The 15,666-nt window shown below is 45.3% G+C and overlaps 1 pseudogene; it reads right to left on the bottom strand.

Moving 5' to 3' along the window:
- Positions 1-13,488: 13,488 nt before the first annotated feature.
- Positions 13,489-13,937, bottom strand: LOC127191163 (guanine nucleotide-binding protein G(s) subunit alpha-like; annotated as a pseudogene).
- Between the last annotated feature and the right edge of the window lie 1,729 nt (positions 13,938-15,666).

Raw genomic sequence — 15,666 nt, 5'->3', positions numbered from 1 at the left:
AGATTGCCCTCTAGTGGCCAATTCAGGCCCCGGCTTAACCACTGTAGTAGCTAGCAGAAGGTGGTAAACCCTTCCATCGGGATAAACTAGGTCTGCCCAGCACTTTTACATCGATTGGCTGACCAGACTCACAGCCAGACTCATCCAAGGTCACTTGGGGAGCTAGTCAGGCCAAGTCCTCTAATTTGGAATCTTATCTTCCCACCGCTAAGACCTACAATTTTCAAGGCATCTGAATAACAGGCTTAGATGGGATGCACCATCCATCATAGCACTAGGAGGGCAGGGGAATAAAAAGACAAACAGAGCCTGTCCCTACCAAACTTCAATCATGACAAGACAGGGTGACACTCATGGGCGGAGTGATGGACTATGACGTTGACAAGTAATAAGGAAGGATTCAAGAAAGAGATGGCGTCCCAGGTGTGAAAGGGCTTCAGGGTAAGGATTTTGAAAGAAGGCAGTGAGAAACAAGTATCTGAGATGTGGGGAACAGGGCAGCAATGACAGTGAGGAAGACCCTGCACATAGCAAGACCGTAAGGAAAACCCTGCACACAGCAAGACAGTAGGAAAACCCTGCACATAGCATGACAGTGAGGAAGGCCGTGCACACAGCATGGCAGTGAGGAAAACCTTGGACACTGCACCCAGAGAGTATCTGTGATGCTTTGGAGTGCAGTGGTGGAGCAGCAAGATGAAGAGACACTGAGGGGCGCTGACAGCTATTACTGGCAAGAACATTTTCTCATAGTTAGAAGGCAGCTTCTGGAAACATGCGAGACCTGGTGGCAGCCCGAACAGAATAGTGGAAGCCGGGTTGGACAGGGAGAAACTAGTTCCCAAGCTGCCATCTCTGTAGGGCCAAGGGTGATGGGACACGGGTAAAGAGGAAGAGCAGATGTGGTCAGGGTCCTCCTATGATACTACTAGGATGTACAAATAAAATCTCTCTCTCTCTCTCTCTCTCTCTCTCTCTCTCTCTCTCTCTCTCTCTCTCTCTCTCTCCCTTCCCATCCCTCCCGCTCCCTCCATCCTTTCCTTCATTTTTTTCTCTCCTGTCTTTCCTTTTGGCACAGAGTTTCTAAAACCCCTGGACTACTTTCCCAAGCAATTAGAGATAGAAAGAGCATCTTTTATGCCAATACCAATTTTTTGATGTAAGTTCCTAACACAGAGCCCCTAAATCTCCTGTAATTTCCTGGGTGGTAAAGCATCTTTTCTTTTAACGAGGTGTCTCTGGGTGGGCTTCTGAATCAGAGATGGTCACAAAAAGAAAACAAAAAAACAAAAAAAAAAAAAAACCCTAAACAAACAAATATCAAGAAGGCTACTAGGAGCCTGAAACTTGCATTAGGGTCCCATCTTCCAGGAAGGAAAGTACTGGATTGAACTAATCTCCATCCTGGTTACAGTACGAGTTCAATGATGTGACTGGAAAGCCTCCAGGCTGTGGACCATGTGGCATGCTAGGCATGCCATCTAGCGTGGGATTAGAAGCTCCAGTCCCCTCCCCACACCCTCCATACATTCCAGGCGGCTGCTTATGAGTTGTATTCTTCTGCACTAAACTGGCTGGCACCCTAGTAAATAAACTTATCCTGAGTCGAGTCAGATATGCTATTCAAATCAATGAGATGATTGTCTTATGAGCCTTCACTTGTGACCAAGTGATACAGGGAGTGGTGACACACTCAATGTAATATAATCCCATTGCTTAAGAGACCGAGGCAGAAGGAACTTGGGTTTGAGCCCAGCCTGGGCTATATAACAAGACAAGACCTTATCTCAAAAAACATTTTTTTTTTTTCTTAGATTTGACCAAGTTAAACAGGAGTAGGCACAGTGGGTAACCAACACCAGCAGTGAGGTCTAGGAAGGGGGTAGTCTTGTAGGTCTGAACTTTCACCCCAGAGGGCTTGCAGAATCTAAGGAACAGTAAGACACATGGCTTGTATTAGAGAACTGGTTGATGTGAAGGGAACCCCAAAACCAGAGCAGGCTGTGAACAGATACAAGCAGAGGGTGCTTCCTATCTATTCCCCTCAGCATGACGATGGTCCTGTCCCCACTAGAATGACCTCACTTCCCACACACTGGGAAACCCCTTCCTAGGAAAGAAGTGACACACATCAGGAGTTTTTATCCTTTTACAAAAGGTCATAGAGTCAGGCTCTGCGAGTGTTTCAGGGCCTCAAGCCCCTCACAGCCTCCATATGCAGAATCAGGCTGTTCGCCTGGACTTGGAGGTTGTTCTTTCTGGGCACCTCATTGTCGTACTCTCCCGCCTTTAGTCTCTGATGCCAAGTGGTCACAGACATACCCGCAACTTCCTTCTCCTCCTCTTCCTCCTCCTCCTCCTCCTCCACCACCACCACCATCACTCAACTTGGCTTTTGAAACAGACTCTTTACTCTGTTGTTCAGGCTGAGCTAGAACCCACAGTATGGCTTGAGCTGACCTTGAAGTGTAGAGAATCCTCTAGCCTCCGCCATCCAAGTGCTAGAGTTACAGATATGAACTACCACATCTGGCTTCTGCTTTTCTTTTCACAATAAAGTTTCCATGAAAGCAACATGTGTATTCACCGTCCCTTCTCTACTGTCCTTCCAGGTAGATTTTTCAGTGGTCCAAGACCCCTTGGGTCCCTTGTATTATTACTCATCCAATAGCTGATTCTTAGTCTTCCTTGCATTTGACCTGCAAGTAGCTAAGTAGACATAGGCTAGTGACCTTTTCTCCTAAAGTGGCAATGGGAGGGGGTGGATTCTGAAAGAGAGACCCTAGAAGAAGCAAAAGAGATCATACCTAGAGCATAGGAAGAGAGGCTGGCCTCTGCCAGGGGCACAGCAGGCTCGAGCTACGAAGGCAGATCCAGTGGGGAGGGGGTGTGAGCACAGAGCCTGGGACACCAATTGCTTTGACTTTCTCTTGGAAATAGGCATCCAGGCCATTAAGAAAGCATGAATTTGGGGCAGTGGGAAGGTGGGGGGGGGGGGTAGGGAAGGAATAAGGGAGAGAGGCTGAGACTAAGAGAAAGAACAAGATACATAATTATAGAAGGCAGCATTTGGGGGCATTTGAGTTGGAGAGCATTACTTTAATGTGAGACTAACCCACATATGTATGATTTATCTATTACTACTCACCAGTTATCCCAAACTTAATAGTCTAGAACAGCAAACATTTATTATCTCACAATTTCTGAGGGGAATGAATTTAAGGGTGGCTCTGGCCTGGAAAGTCTTCCAAGAGGCTCCAGCTTTGGAGAAATATTGGGGACAGGAGGGGTGGGGAGGGGCTGAAGTCAATGGTTGGCATGAGTGGAATGGAAGGATCTAGAATCAAGGTGACTCACACACGTGGTCATAAGCCATATCCTTCAGTTCCTCAATGGGACTTTCTGTGGGCAGCTTTTGTGTCCTCATGACACAGGGACTGCCTTATTCCCAGTCACGTGATCCCAAAAAAAGGCAGAGCCTGAAGTGACACACAATTACTTATGACTTATTCTACTGTTAAAGCAAATGGCTGTGTCTAGCCCCCCCTCACCAGGGAGGGTTTTGCCTCTCCCCTTAAAGAGAGGTTCTAAGGGAATCTCTTTGACCTAGGCCAGTCCGTGCTGTGGGCTATGCAGGTCAGGCATGTTGTGGGCAAAAAGCTGGATTAAACAGAGTTAGGCACAAGAGCAGGATGTCAGGGACCAGAGACTGTTTGGAGCTGAGCCTCCAAAACTCAGAAGGTAGATAATTCAGATGCTTACTCACAGCTCCAGAGACAGAGCAGGACTTCTAGGTCCTGACATCACCTCTTCCCTATCAGCTAGCCTTGGCATAGGCCAAGCCTCTAGTCCAGTCCTGCTCTCAGCTAGCCTCCTGAGAGGCCCACCGCCTTTGCCCCAGCACAACTTGGACTCCCCATTGGCCTTTCAGAGCCTCCCCAGTGTCAACTCTGTCTTTCTACTAAGTAGCAGAGGATTTCTTTGTTTCTCAGCCTAAATTCCCAAGAGGGGAGATCCTAATTGTTCCAGATCATTCCTCAAACCATGCCACATGGGTCCTAGAGGTCACGGGTTGATTGCTAGTGTGTGACATGGCAGCTTTCCGGCTAAAGCCTCCAGAGCCCTTTCTCTTTCCGCATTCTGGGGGTCAGTGTGTGAATATTCCCAGCAGCCAGCCTTGCCTTTCTCTATGGAAGGTAGCACCAATGAGTAGGCAGCCAAGACCACTTTGCCAACCATCATGGAAGCCACTAGAAGCTCTGGCACTACCAACATATGCTCCTCAGAGTTCCAGGTGAAATTCTAGAAACATGAGCATGATGTGTCCCCTTTAACTGCCAGCTTTATGTGAAGATTTGTTGTTCCTGCTGTTTTAATTAGATTTGTTTGTAAGGGGAATTAAAGTGGCCAGCCATGGCGGTGCATGGACCTTTTGAACCCAGAACCCAGAGGGTAGAGGCAGGAGGCTCTCTATGAGTTTAAGACCAGCCTAGTCTACACATGGCCAGTGATACATAGTGAGACCCTGTCTCAAAGAAACCAAGCCAGCTGGGACTTCCTTGCAGCACCTCCTTTTGTGCATTTTTCCTGTGTACCTCCCCACCCCCAACACCATCAGCCATGTTCTACAGATGGGGAAATGGGACTTTATCGCAATGCCCAGCCAGAGCAGAATAAAACTTTGAACTCAAGTTTGTCTCAGCTAACACCAAGATCCGCAGATAATGTGTTGGCACTGTTTAAAGCAGTGGTGCTCAATCTTCCTACTGCTGTGACCCTTCAATGCACCATACCTCACGGTGCAGTGCCCCCCAACTATAAAATTCCTTTGTTGCTACTTTGTAACTGTAATTTTGCTACTGTTATTAATCATAGTGTAAATATCCAATATGTGGGATATGTAAATATCTATATGCAACCCCCAATGGGGTCACAGCCCACAGGTTGAGAACCACTGCTTTAAAGGGTCAGATGTCACTTTATAATATGTTGAATGTTCCCAAAGACTTGAACTATACAAAATTGCTGTCATGTCACAGACAAGATTTCTCATGGGGACTACAAGGTTCCCACTGGGAGTTCTTGGGAGAGTCACACACACACACACACACATGCCACCCCTGTAGCAAGGACTCAGGGGTAGTCTACAGAGAACACAAGGGTAGGGAGTGCTAGATCATGGAGATTCTAGTTAGCTCAAATCAGTGGTAACAAAAGTTGAAAGGTAAGGAAACCAAATTGCTCCCACTACAGCAGCTGCTGGTCTCTGCTGCCCCCTAGAACCCAGTGCTTCCAATAAGCCTGTGGGCTTGCTTATAACTGCATTGCCTCTGCGGCAACCTCACTTCTTGTCTCACTGGTGCTTTGGGAAACACCTACAAAATATATTTTAAGCGTATTTTTAAGTGACTTGGAATACTAAAAATTGATAAAGGGAAAGAATTGTGCATTTACCCTGCCTTTCCTGTGGACTGTATTTCAGAGTGTCTAAATACTTGGTAAGGGTTGGAGAGATGGCTCAGTGATTTAGAGGGCTGCTCTTGCAGAGCCCCTGAGTTCAATTCTCCACACCCACATGGCAGCTCACAACCATCTGTAACTCCAGTCCCGGGGAATCCATCACCTTCCTCTGACTTTTGTGAACACCACCACACACATGGACACAGACATAGCTGTAAGCAAAACACCCATCCACATAAAATAAATAAAATTGCCAGGTACAGAAATGCACACCTTTAATCCCAGCCCCAGGGAGGCAGAGACAAACAGATCTCTATGAGTTCAAGTCCAGCCCGGTCTACATAGTGAGTTCTAGGCCACCCAGGGCTACATAGTAATAAACAAACAAACAAATAAATGTAAATAAATATTTTAATTTAAAAATAATATGAAATTATAATTATTTCTCCTTGTGAAAAGGATTGCAACCAATCAGGGAACAGGTAACGAAGGCAACATTTTTGTAACCTTTACTGACGTAATGGACCTAGACAGCTGTCACCAAGATGCTGGCATGATCAGATAATAAGCTTTGGGATGGTAAAACAGATTGGGACAACCAAGCTTTCTTGTCTGAGCATCTGCTGTGGATACTGTTGCCCTGTAATATGTTAAAACAGCATGAGCTACCTGAGAGAAGTTCTTTCTTCTTCCCCAAAATAAGTTGAATCTAACCAAACTTCTAGGTTAACTGTCAGTGTAGAGGAACAAGAGATTAAGTGGAATTTCTCAACCCCTGCACGACTGACATTATGGTCTGCATGGTCTGCCACCAAAAATGCCAGAATAACTAACAAACCAACCTACTGGTGAAATAGAATAATTTGAAAGAGCTGACCAATAAGAAAACAGAGAGAGAGAGAGAGAGAGAGAGAGAGAGAAGGAGGAGGAGGAGGAGGAGAATATAAAATCAACAAGGCAAATAAAAAAGGAAACAGTGGGTTTAAGCACCAACAAGTCAATAGTTCCACTGAGTCTAAGTAACTGTATTTTAAAAACAAATATTTTGGGGGCAGTAGCTCAGTGGACAGCATATGCTCAAGGCCTGTTCTAGTTTCATTTGGTTGCTGTGATAAAAACACTCTACCCAATAGCAGTGTGGGGAAGTGAAAGTTTGCAGGTTTACTTCCTTTTACAGTTCTAGGTCACAGTCTGACTTGGAGGGAAATCAGGAAGGAACTCAAGACAGGAACCAGGAGGCAGGAACTATGGATGAACACTGCTTGCTAGCTTGTTCTTGGTTTGCTCTGCGGGCTTTCGTATGCAGACTAGACCCACCTGCCTAGGTAAGACACTGCCCACGGTGGGCGGGACCTGCCAATATCAATCAAGACAATCTCTCACAGGCATTGCTACAGGCCAATCTGATGGAGACAATTCTCATCTGAGGTCCCTCTTCACAGCTGACTCTAGTTTGTGTCAAATTGACAATAAAAAACTGAGCCCTAGGTTCTAGCCCCTGAACTAAAATTCACTCTTAATTAATTAATTCTTAGACCAGCTAAAAACAAGGCGTGATGCAGCTTCAGCATTAAAATGGAAGAACAGGGAAAATACACAAAGAGATACTAAGAGAAAAGGTGCTAACATCACAGAGACCACCCTGAAAGCAAACACTTGCCAGAGATAAGGAGAGCTATTTCACGACAGTGAAGGGCGGGTTCACTGTGAAGATGTAGTGACTAGTTTAATTCTGTGTATTCAACACGACCTCAGAATGCCTGAAGCAAAAGTTTGCAGGCCAAAAAGGCAAAACACAACATGTAAGCGTGAGGTCATAGTGCAATACTTTCAGTGACTGATAAAAATGAACAGAGAAAAATTCAGACAAGGGCCCAGGCAACCTGGACAGTATAGTTAACAGTGTCAGTCCGAGCCTGTAGCAAGAAACAAGATTTGGAGAGAGATTCTAAGTGCCTCTGCTTTTCCGTTCTGAGGTATAACTTGATTGTGCCCACTGTTCTCCACACATTTTCTAGAACCTGCACACTGGTTGCTTTTTGAGTTTTCATGCTATTGAAAGGTAAGCCACCTTCAGTTTTCTCTCTCATTATCTAAGTGAACAGTTTGGTGGTTTGAGGGTCAGTTTTGCCAACCTGACACAATCTACAGTCCTCCCTCCCCCGGGAGGAGAGCCTCAGCGAGGGATTGTCTACATGAAGCTGGCCTGTTGGCATGCCTGTGAAGGATTCTGTCTTACGTGGAGGGAAGGAGGAAGGCCCAGCCCAGGGTGGACAGTGGATCCCAGACTGTACAAGTGCAGATGGGGCCGAGCCTGACAAGCATGTGTGCACTCACTTCTCTCTCTCTGTTCTTGCCACTGCTTCAAGTCCTTGCCTTGGTTTTCAGAATGATGGTATAACCTGAAATTCTGAGCTAAATGAACACCTTCTCTTTTAAAAGGTTTTTTTTTGGGGGGGGTGGTCAGGCTACTTTATCAAAGCAGTGGAAACAAAGCTAGAGCTGGTGGCATTCGGTATCTGTGCGTTGTAGCACATCATCCGCCTACAGAGCTATTTCTAATCTTCCAAGAATGAAATTCTAAGCCTATGAAAAACACACAAACAAATCCTTGTCTCTCTGCCCAGCCCCCCGGCAGCCACTGTTCTACTCTGGGACTACGTTTTGACTCCGTTTCTCCTTGCTGACTATTGGGATTGCTTGTGCATACATGGGCCTTCCTGCACATGCAGGATTTGCTCTGCTGTAGAGAAAACAGGGTTGTGGAAGGAAAGAGAAAAGACAATGCACACAGTGAGGTTTGGTCCTGGGCCTCCTATGCTGATGCTTGGCAGCCACACCAAAGATCTACCCAATTCTCCCTCATCCCCAGGTGGTTTGCAGGCTACTTTCACATTCTAGACCCACATTCTAGCTTCCCAGCCTGGCAGCTTACTGTTTGCTATTCCTCATGAGCTGGTAACTCTTTAAATCTATAGACTTCAGATCCATTTTAGGTTTACAGAAACATTTAAAGAGAAAAAAATGGAATTTTGACATGCTCCCTTGCCCTCGGACTCGGTTGCTCTATTGCTACAGCGTTCATTGAACACATTGTTGGCCACAGTTTCAGTCAGGGTTCGTCTTTGGTTCTGTGCATTCTGGGTAAACGTATAACAACATGCACCCACTATCACTGCATCTACAGGGTGGCTTCCCTGCCCTAAACCTCCACCATGTGCCACTGTGCCCCCCTCTCTTCATCGCCACCAAACACAAAGCAATAATCTTTGCACTGTCTCCATAGTTTCGTCTTTTCCAGAAGGTCTTTCGATAGCAATTATATAGCCTGTGGTTTTGTCAGTCACTTAATAACATGAATTAAGCTTCCATGTCTTTTCATAAGTTGATGGCATCCTTTATTTATTTATTTTTAACTGCACAATAATACTCTAAATCAGTGGTTCTCATCCTGTGGGTCACAACCATCGGAAAACACATATTTCTAATGGTCATAGGTACCTCTAGCCATAAGTTTATTTTTATTGCTACTTTATAACTGTAATTTTGCTACTAAGTGGAGTCTCAGTTCCTAAGACCGTTGGAAATATGTGTTTCCTGATGGTCATGACCTACAGGTTGAGAACTGCTGCTCTAAAGAAATAAACTATATAAGCTGGTAGCTGGCAGGAGAAGTTCCTCCCAGCTTGTCTCCTCAATGCACCTTCTGGTCGCCTCACTGTCTCCTGTGAGGTGAGCTTCTGCCATTACACATGAGTCACCTCACCCTCTGGCAACATTTTATTTTGTCCTGATATTAACAGAGATAAGCCGGCTGTCTTCTGGTTAGTGTCTACACGCTGTACATGATATATCGTTCTTATTACTTCAGTTTCACCCTTTCTGTAGTTGATACAGATTAGCCAACCAATGGTAGGTCCCAATTCCCTAATGTTAAACCAATCCTTTATTTTTGAAAAATACCCAAAACTTTTTTTTTTTTTTTTTTGGTTTTTCAAAACAGGGTTTCCCTGTGTAGCCCTGGCTATTTTGGAACTCACTATGTACACAAGGATGACTTGAACTAGGAGATCCCCGGGCCTCTGCCTCCTTCCTGAGTGCTGGGATTAAAGGCGTGAGTCATCACCACCCAGCCAGACCAAAACTCTTGGCTGCGATGAAGCATCATCTGCCTCCCTGTATTCTGGTTGCTATTGCTCTCTGCAGAAGGCAGCAATCAAGTGACGTGGATGAGGTAGCGCTCTACAATGGGAAAAATTCTAGCCAGCCTGAGTGTAACCCTCTGCTACTCATGTCCCCAACCAATGGGGTGGCTCTTCCCCAACACACAATAGAAGAGAAGTGTAGGGACCCAGACATTTTCACCTGGTGTAGTATCTCTGGTAGACCATGTATGAACCAGTTGTGTCCCTTGGGAGTGGACAGAGATCTGCCACAGCTATTTGACTCCCTTCAGACCCAGAATGTTCCTTTCCTTTCTACCTACAGATGTTGGTCCTTAATAAACCCTGCAAACCAAACTCCAGCTCAGCGTTTACTTCTGAGGAACCAGCAGCAGAGCCTGGGGCCACGGATGACAGCCTGGGCCACAGCAGTGCAGTCCCGGGGCCCACAGGTGGCTTAGTGATCTGCTGCCAGCATGTTGAAAACATAAAGTTTTATGGCCTCATAAACAAATGGGAAGAAATGTAAGTCGGGGAAATCCCATGATCAACCACGTTAATTAAACACTTGTTGTGTTGTATAAGTGATAATTAAATGATATAATTTTTAATTTATGCTATTGCTCATATAATGTTTTTATCCTTACTATATTTTATAAGTCAAAAACGTGTGTGGTTGTGGTATATGTATGTAGGGGAGTGTGTGTGTGTGTGTGTGTGTGTGTGTGTGTTATGTAGATAGGTGTGTGTGTGTGTGTTATGTATATAGGTGTGTGTGTGTGTTATGTATATAGGTGTGTGTGTGTGTGAGTGTGTGTGTGTGTTATGTATATAGGTGTGTGTGTGTTATGTATATAGGTGTGTGTGTGTGAGTGTGTGTGTGTGTGTTATGTATATAGGTGTGTGTGTGTGTGAGTGTGTGTGTGTGTGTTATGTATATAGGTGTGTGTGTGTGTGTTATGTATATAGGTGTGTGTGTGAGTGTGTGTGTGTGTTATGTATATAGGTGTGTGTGTGTTATGTATATAGGTGTGTGTGTGTTATGTATATAGGTGTGTGTGTGTGTGTTATGTAGATAGGGGTGTGTGTGTGTGTGTTATGTATATAGGTGTGTGTGTGTGTTATGTAGATAGGGGTGTGTGTGTGTTCTGTATCTCGGTGGTGTGTGTGGTGTGTTTGTCTATAGGTGTGTGTGTGTTGTATATAGGTGTGTGTGTGTTTGTCTATAGGTGTGTGTGTGTGTGTTCTGTCGATAGGGGTGTGGTGTGTGTGATGTCTCTGTGTGTGTGTGTGTTATGTCTAGGGGGTGTGTGTGTGTGTTATGTCTCTCGGTGTGTGTGTGTGTGTTGTAGCTCGGGGTGTGTGTGTGTGAGAGTGTGTGTGTGTGTGTGTGTTATGTACATAGGTGTGTGTGTGTGTTATGTATATAGGTGTGTGTGTGTGTGTGTGAGTGTGTGAGTGTGAAGGCTTCAGTTGATGTCATGTGGCTTCCTCAATCACTGTACATCTTGCTTGTGAGACAGAGTCTCTCACTCGTTGGTTTGCTGTACTGGCTGGCCATCAAACACTGGAGACCCTGCTGCCTCCACCTCCCCAGTGCTGAGACCACAGGTGCTCACTGCTAGATTTTCTGTGGAGTCTAGGGATCCAAACTCAAGCATTTTCCCAACCATGTTGTCTCCTTAGCCTGGGGAAATTAAGGGAATAGCTTTATATTCTAGTTTTGTGATTCTCCATTTTGTTTTATTTCGTTGTGTTTTGCTTGTGACAGCATATAATGTACCATATCCCCTTTGCCTTAAACCCAAAATATTCATGGCTCAGCCACCATGCTTGGTTTGTTTTACTGATGTCAATGACACTTTGTGGGGCTGAGAGACTGACACATTTTCATTTTGCACGAGTTGTGAAATTTATATTATTAATTAATTATAACCCTGGAGTACAAGTATATTAATTTGGTTAATTCAAGAGTGCCCAGAAGAGAAGAACACTTGCCCTATCCTCTTTTTCATAAACCTTAGCATGAGTGGATTTCAGGTAGTTCTATGAAGGGTTTTTACATGTGTAAGACACTCCTAGGGAAGGCACACAACACAAGTGAAGACCATTGAGAGGGGAAATAGTGATGAAATTGGGGCAGAGTCCTAAAGGCAAATGCCAGATTGTGTCCACTTAGACTCTGTTACGTTCTGTCCCTGGGAAGGATGTAAATCATACAGCTGGCTATTTAAAACTGAGAGCAAAGCCCACAGCCCAAGTGTAAAAAAACTAAAACTTCATATGTTGCTGATACGAGGCATTAAACATTCCCTTATACCCAGAAGTGTGCTGACTCCATACACACATTTTAATTCTTGCTTACATTTAATATCTTGCTTACAACTGACTCTGGGTGGCTCAGCTCTAGAGAACCAGAATTGCTGGTTTATGTCTGGGGCTCTCCTGAGAAGTGTCAATTTCTCAGAATTTTAAAGAGAGGAAAATGATGTGGAGTTAATTAAAGTGTGCCAAGCCAGTCATTTTCCACAGGGTGTAGAACTAATGTGTCATTAGGAGATCAGCAAAGGCCAGAACACGTATAAGCTGTTGGTAAATCCAATGCATGACTCTGCAGAGCTTTTGGAAACACAACTTACTCTTAAAAAAAAAAAAAAAAAAAAAAAAAAAAAAAGGCCTTGTTTGCGTGTGAGAATAACATCCACAGTTAAGAATCTTCTAGCCAAAGACAGCAGAATAAATCAAGACAGTTTTTCCTAAACATAGATGAGATTAGATGGTACATCTAGGGCCATACCACCCTGAGTTCATCCAGTCTCCATACTATCTTGGAAGCTAAGCAAGGTCAGACTGGGCCAGTCCTTGGATGGGAGAAAGTACTTGTCAGATAAGAGAGATTTTAAAAAAAAAAAAAAAAAAAAAAAAAAAAAAAAAAAAAAAACAACCAAAGAGACCACAGAATGGACAAGACCCATGATCCCCAGTGTGCATGCTCTCTGTCTGTCTGTCTGTCCATCCGTCCGTCCGTCCATCCCCCTCTCTCTCTCTCTCTCTCTCTCTCTCTCTCTCCCCGCCTCTTTCACTGTAAACAAATATTGAACACCACTTAGTATTTATTTTCACATCCACACTGATTAGTGACTCTAAAACTACCTTCTATGTATTCTTAGATTAAATAAATAACTAAATCAAGAAGAGTAAAAGGCATGTTTCTTGTTAGAGAAAGGAACTACTGAGGTGAAAATAGCCACAGGGTGCTCATTTTTTAAAAAAGATTGATTTAGTATGTATACAATGTTGCGTTTTGCACGTACAACTGCACACCAGAAGAGGGCACCAGATCTTATTATAGATGATGTGCTCGCTGGGCATTGAACTCAGGACCTCTGGAAGAGCAGCCAGTGCTCTTTACCTCTGAGCCATCTCTCTCCAGCCCAACTTGAACTCACATAGCAAAGTATTTTTATGGCTAAACTATATTTTATTTCTTCACTCTGATAAGCATAAAATGAACTCGCATTTAATTTTGATTTTGATTTTTTAATGCTGCATAACAATATTTCATTTGTTTCATATTTCTTTATTTATTATTGCTTGTTACTGCTTTTTTTACACTTTATTTGCTGAAAGTGAGAGGGCACTTTTGTGGCCTATTTCTTTTTCCTCTGTAGGCTGCCTTAAGCTTACTAAATCTGGAACAATCAAGCAAGCTGAAGGAAAGGGCGAGGTCAGAATCGCTCTGAGGCGGGAAGAAAAGATTGTATTGTTAACAGTGCCTTATAGTGGGTCATCAACTGGTTGTACAATTATGTTTTGCTCTTAATTAGTTGTGCTTAAGGCTGAATTAAATCTGGATGGCCCCTTCTTAAAGGCACTCATTGGCGGACATGCAGTCGTGGAAAACATGGAGAATATTCTCAGTGTCCGCCGCGCAGGTAAAGTGGGGGTAGCAGAAGTGGTGCCCGGCTCCTCCAGCAGTGCTGATTCTGAGAAACTGGTTCCGGATAAAGTAGCTAACCCAGCGAGTGCGTAGGTCCCCGCCAGGTTCACGAGTTGTATCCTCAGGAGGAGCATGGCGGCCAAACTCTGCATAGTCCTCAGTCCTTGATTTCCCAGTGAGGACTTTCTCAGAGAGCAGGTCTTGCTGGAAGCGGACCACAGAGATGGTACGCAGCCATCCGCGACGTTCTTGAAGAGGTTCCGAGCCTCCTGGAGGCAGACAGGCTGGTTGTCCTCCCGGATGACCATGTTGTAGCTGCTGCCGGTCACCAGGAAGATGGTGGCGGTCACCCCGCTGAAGCGGTGGGTCCACATGCAGCATTTTCAGCAGGATCGCCCGCTTCGAACAAGTGTGAGTTGACTTTGCCCACCTGGAAGTTCTCAGACATTACACAGATCAGGATGCGGAAGCAACGCAGGTCCTGGTCGCTTGTCACATGATCATTTTGACCGTGTCCCGGGAGTATTAGGCTCGTGCAGCTGGTGCTCACCGGAGCTCACAGCAGGTACGCACTCCCTAGCCCTGCCACAGAGCCTTGGCATGCCAGCATGTCACCGTTCTCTACGTTCATCGTGCTCAGAATGTTGTGCACTCGGAACTGGTTCTCAGGGTTAGCCAGCTCCACAGAGGGCACCAGGTTGCTCTCATAGAGGCCACAGTGGTTTCAAAGGCCTTCTTCAGGTTTTTGGTTTTGGTTTGTTTTCTGTTTTTTGTTTGTTTTGTTTTGTTTTTTGATGCCCTGAACTTCGGTGGCCTTCTTAGTATCTCCATTAAATCCAATAACAAGCAGAATTCCCGTTTGCTTCACTGTTCCCCCTTTACCAGACTCTCCAGCAGCAGGCAGTGCGTGGCCTCCTCCTCCTTATGCTGGTCCTTGGCCTAAACGTCGCAGAAGCAGCCCACGCAGGGGCGGAGTGGGACGAGGCGGGGCCATGCTGCCGGTGGCTGGGCAGCAGGACACGGAGGGCAACCTCAGACAAGGAGATCTCCGGGAGGGTGGCTGCTTGGATCAAGGTAAGACTGCTCAGAGGAGAACAGGAGCCTAGTGAGCGGTCCTTGCCGCCACCTGCTGGCAGCGGGAAGAAGGTGGAAGGGGAGGGGAGGCGGAGGCGATGTCAAAGAGGTGAGGGAACCCTGCGACAGCAACCGGCCAGGATGGAATGCACAGCGGGGTCACGTACTGACCCCACCCGCGGCTCAGCAAGGGTACAGCAGGCGGCCCCCGTGGTGGTGAAAACCCTTCTCACATACCTAAATTTTTATGATTTACTTAACGAATGCAAGAACTATCCCGATGATAAAGCTGGCCCAGAGCCACAAACTGGTTGACACCGAAAAGAGCAAGAAAACTAGTAAGATCTGGCTGGGGATTTCTAAATTTGGTTTTCGTTGAGTTTTTTTCCATTTTCATTATTTTTCTTTTTAAGCTACTTGCATCTGTACTGGACTAAAAAAAAAAAAAGTCTGCGTGTTAAAATGTGATTTTACAGACTCTATGGTGAATAGCAAACCAAACAAAGGCAATTACCCGTTCTGCTGGAGAATGAAAGCATCCTTGGCTGAGCCGGCTTACTGGACACTGTCTACACACAGGGCAGAGTTCCGTCTGCCTGAGGGCCAGGGAAAGTGCATAACGGCTCAGACCCAGGTATCTCCGTGAAAGAGACAATGAATGGTTCCTCAAGAAACAGTTCATCCTAGAGCAGGCAACAGAACATGTGTAAGAAGAACCTGGAACATCTTTTCTGCTCTCCATGAATGACGAGGACATCACAGGAGGGCAGAGGACGTGGCTTGAAGGGACAGACCCTGGCAAAACCCGGGCCAAGGCGAGCATCAAACTAAATAATAATAGTGATGCATTCTAAGCCGTGAGTAAAGTGAGACTCCGTGTGTCCTTGCCTGAATAAATGGCTGGGAGGAGACCAGCTCTTTCTAGCCAGGAGAGGCCATCCAGCAAAGGAAGAGGACATCATTTAAAATTTAAAACACAAATGTATAACAGTCAGACAAGAAGCACTGATAAAGGCTGTTGCTGGGTGT

Source organism: Acomys russatus, chromosome 6 (genome assembly GCF_903995435.1).
Source record: "Acomys russatus chromosome 6, mAcoRus1.1, whole genome shotgun sequence".
NCBI lineage: Eukaryota > Metazoa > Chordata > Mammalia > Rodentia > Muridae > Acomys > Acomys russatus.
This window is presented reverse-complemented; position numbering and strand designations above follow the sequence as displayed.